The sequence below is a fragment of the Lampris incognitus genome, chromosome 16, assembly GCF_029633865.1.
Source record: "Lampris incognitus isolate fLamInc1 chromosome 16, fLamInc1.hap2, whole genome shotgun sequence".
NCBI classification, from domain to species: domain Eukaryota; kingdom Metazoa; phylum Chordata; class Actinopteri; order Lampriformes; family Lampridae; genus Lampris; species Lampris incognitus.
The window spans coordinates 7435861-7453306 of NC_079226.1; positions in this window are offsets into that span (position 1 = coordinate 7435861).

The window sequence follows — 17446 nt, forward strand, 5'->3', positions numbered from 1 at the left end:
GAAACTTCTACCCACCAATGATCTCATCCCCTGGGCTTACTTCTGACCCAAAAAAAGGGCAATTTAGAAACTTTACTTTACTGTAGAGGGCAAGTCCAAGGCTGCCGTGTGTGTGTGTGTGTGTGTGTGTGTGTGTGTGTGTGTGTGTGTGTGTGTGTGTGTGTGTGTGTGTGTGTGTGTGTGTAGGCCCGCCCACAGAAATGGCTGGGCTCCTGAAAAGCCCCCCCTACCACCACCAAAAAATCTGTAAACTGAGAGAGACTTACTCAGTAACAGGGATTAGTTACATAGGCATAGGCAAACACCCACCCACCCACCCACCCACCCACACACACACACACACACACTACAACAAGGTCAACAGAGATCTGCTATACTTACGCCACACATTTCTTAGTAGAAATGCAATAATGCAATTCCCTTCCTTCTGGATTCATCTTTGCCTCCTATGCAGCCACCTTCCTTGTCTTACTGGCTAGAAAGTCCTTTATAATGTCTCTAAAGTCCATCTCTTTAGCCAGTTCACACCCAATGGCAAGTATTGCCCTTATCATTGCTTATATTTAGAGGGGACGATTATTGCTGGCCTCCAGCCCCCCCCCCCCCCCATGGGTTGCCCTGTGTGTGTATACCAGGTTTTTCTATCCTAATGGGAAAAACCTGAAACCCCCTACTTTGTGAGGACATTTTATGGTTCCCCATAAAGAAAATGATCTAGTTTCGGGTTAAGACTCGGTTTCAGGGTTAAAGTTATTATTATTAGGTTTAGTTTAGTTTAAACATCTATTTGAGAAGGGACAATGTACATTAATCAACATTCAAAACAAACGTAAATGTACCCGAGTTAGCTAGTAGGCTATCAGTCCCTTTGCCTGATCTTGTTAGGCATCCTAGGATAATAAAATAGTAAAAGAAAATTAAGTAAATCAACAAACATACAAGCCTTACATAGGTTAAGGTTAGGGTAAGGGTTTTAAAATCAGAATTAGGATTAGGTTAATCTTAGGCTAAGTGTTAAGGTTAGGCATATATGGTTAAGGTTAAGGGCTAGGGAATGAATGTAGTCGAGGGGTCCCTTCAAGTATAGGGTGACATGGTGTGTGTGTGTGTGTGCGTTCTTGTTTGACTATATTTGTGAGGACAAAATTTGGATTTTCAACCATAAGAGCGAGAACATTTTGCTCAGTCCTTCAAGGGTCTATTTTTAGGGTTAGGACTTGGGTCTGGGGTTAAAGAGGTAATCTGTAATCGTTTTTTAGCAAAATGTCTTAGTCAATACCTTCTCTCGCTGGCATTTTTGTGGCGACAGCTATTCTGCCTGTTAGCGTTCTATAATTGCTCCTCTATATGCTATTTTTCATTGGCTCCAGCAGGATCCACCATCCCCATCAAGCACTCGAATGTAATGGTGCCTGCACAGCAATTGTGTCGAGTCTGCCACAAAACGAACGCAAGAAGAAGAAAAAGGAACCTGAGCGGCAAATGCAGAGGAGCAAAGGACAGGTGCTAAAGTACAACGCTAAATACTATCTATCCATTATCCAAGCTGCTTATCCAAATCAGGGTCGTGGGATGCTGGAGCCTATCCCAGCAGTCATTGGGCAGCAGGCGGGGGGAGACACCCTGGACAGGCCGCCGGTACAGCTCAGGGCCAACACATCCACACCTAGGGACAATTTAGTACGGCCAGTTCAACTGCCCTACATGTCTTTGGACTGTGGGAGGAAACCGCAGCCCCCGGAGGAAACCCACGCAGACACGGGGAGAACATGCAAACTCCACACAGAGGACGACCCGGGACGACCCCCAAGGCTGAACTACCCCAGGGCTCGAACCCATAGCTCTCTTCTGTAGTTCCCTGGTTGTGGAACGAGTCACCAAACTCCCTTTGATCCGTCGAGTCCTCTCCATCTTCAAGAAGAGGCCAAAGACCCAGCTCTTTCTCAAACACCTCCACACGTGTGTTGTCGCCTCCCGACTAGATCCTTGCTTGTGTTGTGTTAACTTGCAGATGTACATCGCTTCAGATCCAACGTTCAATTAGGTTTGTAGAAATGTTGGTTGTGGATTGATATGTTGCTCAGTATCATTGTGTTATACGACATAGTTGATCAGTCTTCTTTCTCCAAAACACATACACTACCACTGGAAGAACTTGCCGGGTTTTTTGTTTTTTTTTTTCATGAAAATATGCATCGGTCAAAAATTGAATGCTTTCTGCCCATTCAGGATCACACCCTTTTCAAATGGCTCTCTGGGATTTGTGCTATGAAAACAAGCTTTTGTGGCCAACACATATGTTGCCAAATCCACTGCAACTGAAGAAATGAAGGAAAACCACTTCAAGGTTGGAATGAGGATTAGGTTAGTTTAGCGCAGGGGTTGACGTTAAGCATGTGGTTCTGATGATTAAGGTCGGGGTTAGAAAATGGGCGAGAGAGGGAGAAATAGAGAGCGAAGGAAGAGGGTTAAGTTACACCAAATGCAAAGTGTTGATCTTGTTTAGTCAGTCAAGCCTGTGGAGGAGGTGGCACATGGAGAGATGGGGGTGACTCATGCAGATAGGACAATACAAGCCTGGGAACTCCGAGTCTCCATTGCAGCCTGACACCTCAGATAAGGTAAAGAGCTGGTTTCCTCATCGCCTGCTGTTGTTGGGACCTGTACAGCCTGCTGTGCTAAGAGCTAACATTTAATATACTGGCAGCAACATTTCACCCTCATTTCTGTCTACATGAGGGATGTGCGAGAATACTAATAACATACATACATCTGTTGAAGATGTATGCATTCCATCAAAGTCTGTAAGGGTTTACAGTAATAATAAGCCATGGTATGGTAGAGATATAAAAAAAGCATTGTGGAGAATGAAAAATGCAGCTTTCAAATCAGGTGACCAAATCTCCCTAAGACATCCATCCATCCATCCATCTATCCATTATCCAAATCGCTTATCCTGCTCTCAGGGCCGTGGGGATTGCTGGAGCTTATCCTTGCAGTCACCTATGAATTTGAAAAGGCAGCACAGAAAGCGAAAACAGCGTATAAATACAAGCTGGAAAGCAAGTTTAACTCGAAGGCCAGCGGAGAGCTACGGCAGGGCTTTCAATTAACAGCCAATTATAAAACAACTCACGTCACCCTAGATACTGAAGCTAACCTGCCTGATGAACTGAATAACTTCTATTGCAGGTTTGATGCAAAAGCAGACTCACATCCCTGTTCTGTTAGTGTAACTGTGCCTGCTACTCCACCATTTTTAATCAGGGAGCAGGAGGTGCGAAACCTGCCGCACAGGCAAAACAGTAGGAACGCTGCTGGCACCAATCTGGTATCATATACTACCCTAAAATACTGCACATATGAACTTGCCCCTATATTTTGGGGGGAGGCATTTCCCCCCCTTTTTCTCCCCAATCATACATGGCCAATTGCCCAACTCTTCTGAGCTGTCCCGGTTGCTGCTCCACCCCCTCCTCCAATCCGGAGAGGGCTGCAGACTACCACATGCTTGTTCCGATACATGCCTGCTCCTCACCTGACAGTGAGGAGTTACACCAGGCGGATGTAGCGTGTGGGAGGATCACACCACTCCCCCCAGTTCGCCCCCCCCAAAGAGGTACCCCAGCCTACCAGAGGAGGTGCTAGTGTGGCGACCAGCACACATACCCACATCTGGCTTCCCATCTGCAGACATGGCCAATGGTGTCTGTAGGGACGCCCGACCAAGCCGGAGGTAACAGGGACTCGAACTGGCAATCCCTGTGTTAGTGGACAACGGAATAGACCACCACGCCACCCGGACGCCCCAACTTGCCCCTATTTTAACTGGTCCCTTGTACAACAGAAGGTCCCAGTATGTTTTAAGTCAGCTCTGCTTGTGCCCGGGCCTAAGAAGCCCAACCCAAGCTGTCTGAATGACTACAGACCTGTTGCTTTAACATCTGTTATCACAAAAATCTTCGAAAGCCTGGTATGTACCCGTCTTTCCAGTGTTGTCCTAGACCTGGAGCCTTATCGGTTCGCATATAGTGCAAGCTAGTCTGCTGATGATGCAATTTAATTGTGCCTAAACTATTTTTTAACACCTAGAGGGTTCTGTTTGTCGATTACAGTTCAGCTTTTAAAACTGTTCTGCCATCCCGGCCGTATGACAAACAAACTCTTTCATATGGGAGCTGAACAGTCTGTGTCAATGGGTGCTTGACTTTTTGCCAGAGAGGATGTAGGTGGTCAAACTTAACGACTAACTCTCCAAATCTTCAACCATCAGCACTGGGGTGTGTACTGCCCTCATTTCTGTACTCGTTGTACACAAATGACTGCTTTTCCCCACTCCCAGTCTGTTAGGATGTTTAAATTTGCAGTTGACACCGCAGTAGTGGGTCTGATCTCCAACAATAACCAAACTGCCTACAGAAGTGAGAGTTCATCTCTGGTGGACTAATGTAACGCTAACAACCCGGGATTAAATGCTTCTAAAACCAAGGAATTAGTAGTGGACTTTCGCAGGAGCTGTGGAGACCACCCACCCTTAGTCATCAACAACACCGAAGTTCAACAAGTGGGCCGCTACAAATTCCTGAGAGTGACGATTTCCTCCACCTTCAAATGGGGGGGGGGGGGGATAAAACCACTACTATTCTCAAGAAAGCACACCAAGACTCTCCTTTTTAAGACAACTGAGACATTTTGGTATATCCAGCAATGGTATGGTGCAGTTTTACAGAGCAACAGTGGAGAGCATCCTTACCTGCGCAATATCTGTGTGTCTGTGAATGTTCTCATTCATCCAGGTCGTGGTTCTCCAAAGGAGTTGAATCAAGTGCAACTGGACTTGGTATATATCCGTGAAGACGTTTCGCCTCTCATCCAAGAGGCTTCCTCAGTTCGTGCCTTTCTGGCTAGACCAAGCTAGTCTGACTGGCTGGTGATGAGACTCAGAATTTATGTGTCATCACCAGCCAGTCAGACTATCTTGGTCTAGCCAGAAAGGCACGAACTGAGGAAGCCTCTTGGATGAGAGGCGAAACGTCTTCACGGATATATACCAAGTCCAGTTGCACTCGATTCAACTCCTTTGGATAATATCTGTGTGGTTTGGCAACGTGTCAGCTAAGAACAGGAGACAGTTGGACAAAGTAGTATGTACTGCATCCAGAATAATCGCATGTGATCTCCCACCCCCAGCGGAAATCTATCAGACTAGACTACAAAAGAAGGGCCTTAAAGTTCTAAAGGACCCCCCTCACCTGGCTAACAAGCATGTTAAGTTCCAGCCTTCTCACAGAAGACATTAAAGTATTAAGACCAGAACACCCAGATTCCAGAGTAGTACATATCTCGAAGCCGTCCGCCTCCTTAACACTCTAAACCTAGCACTGCAGGCCGCCCAGTAGGTTTAAATAACTGGGCAATAAGGCAGATGTTTTTATTATACACTTATGCACTTGAAGCACTTTATCTAGTGGTCATTAGATGTTGCTGCTAATTCCCCTACAGGTGCTAGGGTTTTATCCATGGCGTTCTTATGCGTTGGAGTTTATTTTATTCCCTGCCCATTTGTTTTATGCTTTCATGATCATTTTACTTTTATAGCTTGGATTTTATCTATCTATTTGCAATGGATTAATGTATTATGTGCTTTATAAGTGAGTCGTTCTGTGTCGTGTTTAAGCAAACTCACTAAGACAAATTCCAATCAGTTCTGTTGATGGGGCCATTAAGAGTTGAATTGAATTGAATGAATACTGGAGGTCAAGAAAATAAAAAAAAGATAGAAATTAATTACTGTACTGAACAACCTTCATGTGTCTGGACCTCAGACAACTGTGCTGATGTTTTGACACATAACACTTAGGATGAATGAAACCACACTGCTGTCATTTTTGAAACAGCAATGTTTACTTAGCCTTGATTCGGAAAGTCAACTAATAGGGACCAAGAAGAAACTACATTATTTTAGTGAAATTACAACATTACACCTCATATCGGGCGGCATCATATTATCTGGGCGGCACGGTGGCCCAGTGGTTAGCACCGTCGCCTCACAGCGAGACGGTCCTGGGTTCAAACCCCAGGGTTTTCCAACCTTGGTGGGTCCCAGGTCGTCCTCTGTGTGGAGTTTGCATGTTCCCCCCGTGTCTGCGGCGGGTTTTCTCCGGGGTGCTCCGATTTCCTCCCACCACCAAAAACACATGCATGTTAGGGTTCACGGTCCTGTCTGTGCCCCTGACCCGAGGCATGGCGAGACGAACCGGAGTTGGTCCCCGGGCGCTGCACGGTGGCTGCCCACTGCATCCTAGCTACACAGCTAGGATGCACGGGGCATCCCCACGGGGATGAATAAAGTATATCAAAATCATAAAAAAATAAAAACAGACCACACCATATGCAATATGTACACTGCAAAGCTGGGGTTTTCTGTGTTGCGGAGGTTCTGGTGGTTCAGCTGAGGAATACATATAATCCACAGACTCTTGAGCAGTGTCTTTGTGATACAACAGGGCGCACCACGGTTGCTTATTCTCACGTGCTGGAATTGTTTGCGGGTTTTTTTTTTGTGTTCGCTTGTTTGTTTGTTTGCGCTCCACTCCGCAGAAGGGAAAACAAAGGCATATTTTCATCAGTGTGACTACTTGGCCTATTTCATGAGCTATTCTCGGGGAAATAAGCTTCATGTTTCCCAGCTGATCAAACATATGTATATTAGGGCTTTGAATCTAATGGCAGAGTAAGTACGAGCGGCCCGCTGTCCATGAAAGCAAAGATTTGTTCACATGTCCTCACTTCGGGGGCCCGAGCGCTCGTAATAATAGATACCAAACAAAGTAGAGACCCGGGGAGATCAAAGTCGCCCACACCTCGGTTTATTTGACTGAGCAGAAAATATTCACTTGTGGTAGTCTGTCATGCTGTCGTGTGGGAAGCTTCTCCGAGGTCCCACGGGCATTGGGATGAAAAACAGGGAGGGAAAAAAAAAAAGAGAGAGAGAGAGAGAGAAGGGAAAAGTTGTATTTTCACTGTATTCTCGTTTTTCACACCATGCATATTAAGTCGGCGTGTTTGCTATTAAAGGAATATTGATCGGAGATGAAACCACGGATAGGGCACCGTACCAGCCGCAGCTCCTCGTTTTAACTCCGGCCCAGCACCACTTCTTTTTATGGGTATCGACTGTTAAATCAAAATAGCAGGCGAGAGGGGGCCGTAAACGATTTCTCTTTTCTTTTCCGCATGCGCCTCCTCAACAGAAAGACTTGAAGATGAAATGTTAGCTTGTCCGCCGGCTCATCGGTTTTGGAAAGGCAGGCTTGACCGATATGGAACAGCCCACATCACTGCACCGGCACACACTCAGCCATGCCAGAGAGGACTTCTTTTTATCAGTTTACTGAGAACCTCTTAAGTTCATATATATACTATATATATATGTGTGTATAGTGTATATATATATATATATAGTGTATATATATATAGTGTGTGTGTGTGTGTGTGTGTGTGTGTGTGTATATATATATATATATATATATACACACTCACTGGCCACTTTATTAGGTAAACCTTGCTAGTACCGGGTTGGACCCCCTTTTGCCTTCAGAACTGCCTTAATCCTTCGTGGCATAGATTCAACAAGGTACTGGAAACATTCCTCAGAGAGTTTGGTCCATATTGACATGATAGCATCACGCAGTTGCTGCAGATTTGTCGGCTGCACATCCATGATGCGAATCTCCCGGTCCACCACATCCCAAAGGTGCTCTATTGGATTGAGATCTGGTGACTGTGGAGGCCATTTGAGTAAAGTGAACTCATTGTCATGTTCAAGAAACCAGTCTGAGATGATTCGAGCTTTATGACATGGCACGTTATCCTGCTGGAAGTAGCCATCAGAAGATGGGAACACTGTGGTCATAAAGGGATGGACATGGTCAGCAACAATACTCAGGTAGGCTGTGGCGTTGACACGATGCTCAATTGGTACTAAGGGGCCCAAAGTGTGCCAAGAAAATATCCCCCACACCATTACACCACCACCAGCAGCCTGAACCGTTGATACAAGGCAGGATGGATCCATGCTTTCATGTTGTTGACGCCAAATTCTGACCCTACCATCCGAATGTCGCAGCAGAAATCGAGACTCATCAGACCAGGCAACGTTTTTCCAATCTTCTATTGTCCAATTCTGGTGAGCCTGTGCGAATTGTAGCCTCAGTTTCCTGTTCTTAGCTGACAGGAGTGGCACCCGGTGTGGTCTTCTGCTGCTGTAGCCCATCTGCCTCAAGGTTCGACGTGTTGTGCGTTCAGAGATGCTCTTCTGCATACCTCGGTTGTAATGAGTGGTTATTTGAGTTACTGTTGCCTTTCTATCAGCTCGAACCAGTCTGACCATTCTCCTCTGACCTCTGGCATCAACAAGGCATTTTTGCCCACAGAACTGCCGCTCACTGGATATTTTCTCTTTTTCGGACCATTCTCTGTAAACCCTAGAGATGGTTGTGCGTGAAAATCCCAGTAGATCAGCAGTTTCTGAAATACTCAGACCAGCCCATCTGGCACCAACAACCACGCCACGTTCAAAGTCACTTAAATCACCTTTCTTCCCCATTCTGATGCTCGGTTTGAACTGCAGCAGATCGTCTTGACCATGTCTACATGCCTAAATGCATTGAGTTGCTGCCATGTGATTGGCTGATTAGAAATTTGCATTAACGAGCAGTTGGACAGGTGTGCCTAATAAAGTGGCCGGTGAGTGTGTATACATATATATATATATATATATATATATATATATATATATATATATATATATATATATATATATATAGTATATATATAGTGTATATATATAGTGTGTATATAGTGTATATATATAATGTGTGTGTGTGTGTGTGTGTATATATATATATATATATATATATATATATATATAGTGTATATATATACACACACATTTCATCCATTATCCAAACTGCTTATCCTGCTCTCAGGATGCTGGAGCCTATCCCAGCAGTCATCGGGTGGCAGGTGGGGCGACACCCTGGACAGGCCGCCAGGCCATCACAGGGCCCGCCCACACACACACACACACACACACACACCTAGGGATAATTTAGTAGGTCCGAGTCACCTGACCTACATGTCTTTGGACTGTGGGAGGAACACGGGGAGAACATGCAAACTCCACACAGAGGACGACCCAGGACGACCCCCAAGGTTGGACTACCCCGGGGCTCGAACCCAGGACCTTCTTGCTGTGAGGTGACCACGCTAACCACTGCGCCGCCATACACACACACACACACACACACACACACACACACACACACACACACACACACACACACACACACACACACACACTTCTACAGCCAGGTGGACACAGTGGACTTACAAAAAAGGCCTGCACGCACACGTGCATACCAAAATATGCACACAAACCAACACACACACATTATCTCTAACCACACCAACCGACACCTGCGTGAGCCCATGCAGTCCCCACCAATCCACGGCGCCCCCACACTGACGGTACGGTGAGTTAGAACCCAACGAGCGCTAGATAAGTATGTGAGAAGATTTGCTCTGGAAGGGCTGGTTCCCTTGGCTGGTGGGAGGGGTAGGAGGGGAGCTTTTAAAGCGGGTTTCAGCCCCGGGGCAGGAGCTGAAATATGCAGGGAGAACACGCTGTAGGAAAATGAATCGAAGCGCGAGTCCTGGACGGCTCCCGGGGCGCTCTCTTACGTAAATGAGGCGAGACGTATTGAGGCTAAGCCGGGACTTTCCCCTCCGCAACTGTGAACAATGCCAGGGTGGGTGCGAGGTGGTGGTGGTGGTGGTGGTGGTGGTGGTGTGTGTGCTGTTCCTCTTAGCTAGTCTCGCTTCGCCCGCTCGGGGGTTTTCTTCTGTCCTTTGCCCTCGTTGCACATGTGGTTGGGTCAGTTCTGCTCGGTGGTACGGGTTCTGCTGCCGGGCGGGCTTGTGTCGTACGTTACACAGACCTGCGTCGTCACAACAGCAAGAACTCCGACTCCCTATGGCAGTGCAGTGATTCACCTTCTCATCACGCCGGAAAAGCGTTTCCTGTTCAACTCCTGACATGGCCCTCTCAGGTGACGTAGCTGCTGCGAGGGAACGCGCCCCTCCTCCACTTTAGTCTTTCTTCAGGGGTGAATCATTTCTGAAACCCTGGCATATTTATTCTGCAGACTTCCTAACGCCAGTTAGCCAGGGGGCTCTGAATCCCCTCCAGCTTTCTTCTTCTTCTTCTTTTTATTGACCCAAGAAGTGAGTTGTACGGAGGAGATAAAATCAGTTTATTCTTTGCCTCATGTGGGGATAATAATGCCCAAATATTGCCCTTGTAATGAATATCATCGCATGCTGCATGTTCCGGCGGTGCCATAAGTCAGAGTTGCAAACATCAAATGCTCTTAAGAGAACGAGATACGCTGACGAGGGGGAAAAAAAAAACATATTAGCGTCGTCCACGGGCGAGACGGGGAGGGAGAGAGGTAGGGGAAAACCATAGGAATGAGACTAACCTCGCTCTAATTGGCATTTTTGAGGAGGTCTGAAAGAATGGGATTGGCAACTAACGGGACTGCGCTTGTAAAAAGCTGCCAAGTCAAATGAAAACAGCGGCGTCGACGCAGTCTGCCAACGGGTGGCATGCATCGGATCTTCATTAAAAGCTCAAATCCCAATCAGCGAGGCCTTTCCTTCTGCCAGCGAAATTATTTAACCTCTATTAGTAGTCACGCACACAGCCAATACCTTTGATACGGACGCCACAATGCTCTTTTATTGCTGCTTTGTGAAATAAACACAACGATGCAATAACCTGTAAACAGGCCTTCATTTGCTCATTACAAGTCTTCTGAAGAAACGGGGTAGCATCGTTTACATCAAACACTGAGTCACGGCAAACTTGAAACGCCCTCTCCTAGAAATGGCGAGGACGTCCCCGTGGTGGGAAAGTTAAAGTGTGAATTGTAATTCTTCTCGATAGGCACGGCCTGTTCTCGAGTCAAGTCGAGTTCAAGTTTACCTTCACTGTCATTACGCATGAAAGTATCGTGTACCTTCAAATGCGATGAAATGCACATGCCCTGGCTCTCTCAGCCCTTCAAACTATATATAAGGACACAATAAATAATACCAAAAACAAGAAATCAGAAATAAGAAATCCCACAAAATATTAAATCAGTGAAGTTATCTGAGGAGCCTGCTTCCTGTTCATTATTCTGACCTCCCGGGAGTAGAAACTGTGTTTGAGGCGGCTGGTTGGAGCTCTGATGCTCTGTAAGTGTTGTCCTGAGGGAAGGAGAACAGACCATGTGCTGGGCGGATGATGTCCTCCATCATACTCAGGGCCTTCCTTCAGCAACGGGTGGTGTACATGTCCTGAGGTTGTGGCAGTGCTACTCCTATGAGTCCCGAAGCCGTTGTACCATCCTTCTCATGTTTGTGGTTCTGTTCAGTCAGGTTTGCCAAACCACACCAGTGCGCTTCCAGTAAGGATGCTCTCTATGGTAGTCTGGTAGAAACTGACCAGGGTTTTTATGGAAATTCTGAATTTTTCAAGACATCTTTTCCAGTGTGGGAAGATGGCGGTGCAAACTCATGTTTGCAGTGGCTTCACCCAATACCGACTAAGCGGTGTCTTTGTCCGTGTCTAAGTTTGTGTCATCGTGCCAAGTTTTTATTTTGATTTTCGACCCCCCCCCCCCCCCCCCCGTTTGATGGCTGGGAGAGCTGTTGTTGGATCGGCCGAGAGAACTTGGTCTGCTGTGTCCTGTGGACGGCTCTGTCGGACCTGTGCCCAAGAGGAAACACTGAGGCGGTCTGGCGGTGGCCTCGCCTAGCATCGACTGTGCAGTGTTTTTGTCTGTGTTTGCGTTGTCGTGTGGAGTGCGGGGGAGGTGTGTCGAAGGTTTCTGGCTGGGAGAGCTGGTGTTGGATCGGCTGAGGGAGTCTGGTCTGCTTTGTCCGGTGGGTCCGAGGGCCACGGCATTGCCTGGAGCTGCACCCAAAGAGGAAGCACCGACAGCGCTCTGACAGGGCGCGGCCATGGGGCAGGCTAGGCTAACTGCTAGCCCATGAAGACCGGCACTTCCAACAGTCATCGAGGCTGGCATTCGTTCCCTTGGAGAGTGGAATTTTTGGACTGTGGTGCACTGAATGGACTGTGTTGTTAACTGTTCATGGTTTTTTTCTTCCTTTGTTCTCTCTGCTTTGCACAGATTCAATATTTATAACTTCCAATTCTAGGAAATACACTAATATTTTTCAAAACTATAATTCCCTTGAGCCACGCCGCGCAGCTCGATGCAAATCAGCACCACAGCAGTAGCTCTTCCGTTTTGCAAAATAGGGTTGGGTCGTAAAAACGATATATCCACAGTATGCCCCTTGTTGCAAAATCTGCAGGATTTCCACTTCTGCTACAGTGGTGCCACTGTGCAGGCTCAGTTAGGCTGTGTATCTCACCGACTCTGTTTTCCATAAAAGGTTTCCACTGACTGGCTGAACTCTTTCTCCAGTGCATAAGTAGTGATAGAGTCAGTCCACATCTGTACTTGGCTCTTTTCCATGTCAACGTGTGTGGTGATGTATTTACCAAGTCTAGCTCCGCTAAGAGCTCCTAGCAGTTAAAATCTGGGTAACATACCCTTCTTAAGGGGCATTATTCTGGTTTTAGATGCTGTAAAAGTTACTATGCACTCAATCTTATGGAATGACTCATAGATACGCAACTGCGCAGTATGCACTCTCACCGGCATCACTGAAGACATGTACTTGTTTCTGCACTGATACATTCTGATCCAGGAGCGCCACATGATAACATCTGGATATGTTTATACTGCTGACGTTAGGCAACTCTCTGCACCACTGATGCCACAGATTTGAATCAATCTTAGCAGTTTTGTTACTGAGAATTGGTTGGCGATCTCTTCCCGGGTTCGTTTATTTCGTTAACACTGACAAATCTCTTTCAAGACCAGAACACTTGATAGTAAATAACCCCCTCCCCCCAGATAATCAATTCATCAATAATTGGTCTGTGTATGTGACATGACATCGCTGTAGAGGTGTACTTATTTTATGCACCTTGATAGTTGTAACAGTCCAAACTAATACTAATCACAATTTCTTAGTCAAGTATTGACTGTTGTGTTGTCAACATAAACTAGGATTCGGTATGTGTAGCCAAGTCAGTGCACTCATTTCCTATTTTTTTCCCCTTTCTTAGTACCGGAATATTCCTTAAAGTTGGCATGTTAAACATTAACACACCCTTTTACCTCAACAGGGATACTGTCATGATGTAGTTGCATAAATTGCTTTAAAATTAGCTTGGTTGTATTAATTGTCAGTCATTGGTCATACATGATCCCTATCATTTTCCACAGTATTTCTCTACGACGGGATGTCCGCTGCAACAAAAACCGAGCGTGTGATGTGAAAGCTTTTTCCAGACTTGGATTCAGTATCAGTCAGCACCAGGGGGAGAATATCAGTCCTCTGGAGGGGGTTCCTCTGCTCCTCTGGTGTCCATCACCGCCCGCTCTCGTCACTGACACTGTGACCCCTACTGTGTTTGTTAAGGACAAAACAAATATCTATTACCCACATGTGACGGTTATTAAAGATGGCGGGAGTCAATCTGTGATGGTATAAAGCGACCACTGATCATCAGAGGAAGAAATAATGTGTCCTCGTTCAAGCCGGTGAGGTTTGTTTCGACTTAATTAGTCATAGCTTAACCAGTTGCGGGTGGTGCAGCTACAAAGTTGCCCGGTGTTGAGGAAGATAGTCATCTCTAAGGACCTCTCTCTGCCATGGTGCTTTGCAATTTAAAACAAGTAACAGGAAATTAGAATTGTCATATAAAGTCCAACTAAACTACTTATGAAGTCCTTTATAGACTTACACTAAAATACATTGGGTGGGCAACTTAAACAACAGGGCATTTTGCCACTCCTACCCAAGCCTATTCTATGTAACAGCATTAACACAGGCCAGGCGCATAGTGGTCTATTCCATTGCCGGTTCAAATCTCCGTGTTACCTCCGGCTTGGTCGGGCATCCCTACACACAACTGGCCGTGTCTGCGGGTGGGAAGCCGGATGTGAGTATGTGTCCTGGTCACTGCACTAGCGCCTCCTCCGGTCATTTGGGGGGGGGGGCTTGGGGGAATAGCGTGATCCTCTCATGTGCAACGTCCCCCTGGTGAAACTCCTCACTGTCAGGTGAAAAGAAGCGGCTGGCGATTCCACATGTATCGGAGGAGGCTTGTGGTAGTCTGCAGCCCTCCCCGGATTGGCAGAGGGGGTGGAGCATCGACCGGGACGGCTCGGAAAATGGGGTAATTGGCCAAGTACAATTGGGGAGAAAAAGAGGGGGGAAAAGCCAAACCCCCACCCCCAAAAAAAATAGAAAATAAAAAACCCACAGGCCTGAGAGTGGGTTTGGGGGCAAGGCAGGGGTTAAAATATGCTTGAATGTAATCCTGAGCCTTATGGAGAAGTCATAGGCTAACTTGACTAAACATCAGTAAGGAAAGGTGCCCACTTGAAAAACACAATGACGTTCCTGCACTCCCAGGTTCGGCTTCTTGTGAGTAGGGCCACTCTAGTACTCAATGGTGTCGTCTCGTGTCCTCTATGGGACCCTCTGAAAGTTGATAACGTCAGGATATGGAGCGATTACATTATCTTATGGCCTGACTTGGTCTTCAAGTATGAATGTTCGAGTATGATACAAACGTGACCGTATACATACAGGCTAAAAGCTCCTTAATTACACTTTGAAGCATTAGATAACCCCCACTGACACTGAACACAACTCCAAAACACGTTTCTACAATACTTGCTAAATTATCCTAAATAAATCAAGATTTGTATGCTTCACATAAACCACCTACATGCATTGTCATTTTTGTTTCAGCTGCAGTAAATATTTGATGTACTGAGTGTCAACCAGTTAAGATAAAATTCACTGTGGTGGACAGGCCCAATGTGGTTCAAACAAGGAGAAATTAATTACTGAATAAAATGAACTTAAACCATATCAGAACGATGTCGTAAATGAAAATCTGTCTGTTGTGGGAAAATTAAAAACTGGCAAATTCTGAAAGTTCAACTAAAAAGGAATTAACGGAGTTGAAAAACTGTAGTGACCTCAACAGAGCGTTACATGTAACTCCTTGGATTAGAAGATTCATTAATATTGCCAGAATCAAACAAAAATACACAGCAGAGGGGGCGTCCAGGTGGCGTGGCGGTCTATCCCGTTGCCTACCAACACGGGGATCGCCGGTTCGAATCCCCGTGTTACCTCCAGCTTGGTTGCACGTCCCTACAGACACAATTGGCCGTGTCTGTTGGTGGGAAGCCGGCTGTGGGTATGTGTCCTGGTCGCTGCACTAGCGCCTCCTCTGGTCGGTCGGGGCGTCTGTTCGGTGGGGAGGGGGAACTGGGGGGAATAGCGTGATCCACCCACGTGCTACGTCCCCCTGGTGAAACTCCTCACTGTCAGGTGAAAAGAAGCGGCTGGCAACTCCACATGTATCAGAGGAAGCATGGTAGTCTGCAGCACTCCCTGGATCGGCAGAGGGGGTGCAGCAGCAACTGGGATGTCTTGGAAGAGTGAGGAAATTGGTCAAGTACAAATGGAAGAAAAAAAGGGGTGGGGTGGGGATCCCAAAAAACATACACAGGAGCACTGACGGCTAAGGAAATCACCGACGCAGAGCTTTTATTGGATTCAAGTAGCCCAGAATAAAGTTTCCTTATATCAATGAAATATCCCGGTTGCAAAGAGGTCAAGAAATAAACTTCCAGTCTAAAATTCAGCCTCACCCCTTTTTTAGATGATGGAGGACTACGTAAGGTGGGAGGTAGGTTAAAGATGACCGGAAATTTCAACAAAAGCCTTGAGGAAGCGCCTTCTTCTGTAATCACAGGGGTAGGTTTTGCTGGACCTTTGTCTTGTAAATAGACAAAAGTTTATATTGCTCTTTTACCCGTGCAGTCACCAGAGCTATTCGTTTAGAATTAGTAACTGATATGACTACTGAAAATTTCCTACTGGCATCTCGACTTTTTGTAGCACACAGACGACTTTATAACACTTCACATTCGGGAAAATGCAAGGACGTTCAAAAGAGCTGATAAGGAATTGGAAGCATTGTGGGATCCCCTGTTATCTAAACAATTACAGGAAGGCTTTGCAGAAAAGCAAATTACTTTGAAATTCATTGTGGAAAAAGTCGTTTGGTGGAGTGGCAAGTGGGAGAAACCGGTGAGGTCGGCGAAGATTTGCCTGCGCAACGTGACTGGAAAAGATTCGCCGAGGAATGAAGAAATCCCAACGATTCTGACAGAAGTGGAAGTAGATGTTAATTCTCGTCCAATCACCTTCTCCCACACAAGTAGTGAGGAACATGTTCCACACTAGCGCCATCACTTTTTTTGCTAGTGTCTTACAACACTTCCCTCAACGGACAACACAATATCAACAGTGCCCAACACAAAATCAAGGCCAGTTGAGTAAGCGGTGGAAATACAGGCAGTGAACTGTGACTACATTTTGGACTCGATGGAAAAGGGAATATCTCATGGAATTGCTATCAGCACACTGTTCCTCTCCTATATAAAGGTCTACAGAGCTAAAGCCTGGAGATGTAGAATTGGTAAATTAAGATAAACTAGACAAACTTCTTTGGAAAATGAGAAGTATTATATAAGTATACGTGGGCAGAGACGGAAAGGTACATCCTTGTCTTGTTATGCTGCCTTCCAGGATTACTTTGAGAAGACCAGGACAAATACAATATCCTCCTGAACTGAATTAGTGATGAGCTGACTGGAGTTAGTCTCGTCGACTGGGAGTGTATTACAACTGTCAAGATGCGTAAAACAAGCGCACCTCTGCAGAGACGTCATGTCACATACACGCACCAGTTATCAATGAACTGTTTATGTGGGGCGTGGGTTTTTGTATTCACTATCAAGCGCTTTGGTCTTGGAAGATTGTTGTCAGTGTTAAGGGAATAAATGAACCCTAAAGAGTGATCCTGTTTCTGTCTTTATTGAATCAAAAGTCGTCTTGCAAAATGGGCTGCTGTCAAGCTCAAGCCCACGTTTTTGGATAATTCAGGAGTATCCTGAAAGCTGCAAATGTAATACCATATATACAGCAACTCCTTAGACCTCATGGGATTGGTGGGGCCATGTTCAAGCATTGACAGGATGTTATTGATTTGGTTCACAAGTGCCCCAAAGCAACCATTCTTGTGGAAATGCTTTACTGCCTTTGTAATACACGTCAAATCTACATGCAACCTTTCAAATGGGATAAATAAACTATCTGTACCAGCTTCAAACTCTTTGCTTCTAGTGTGATGACACTGAAATATACACCATAGAGGAATGTTGGA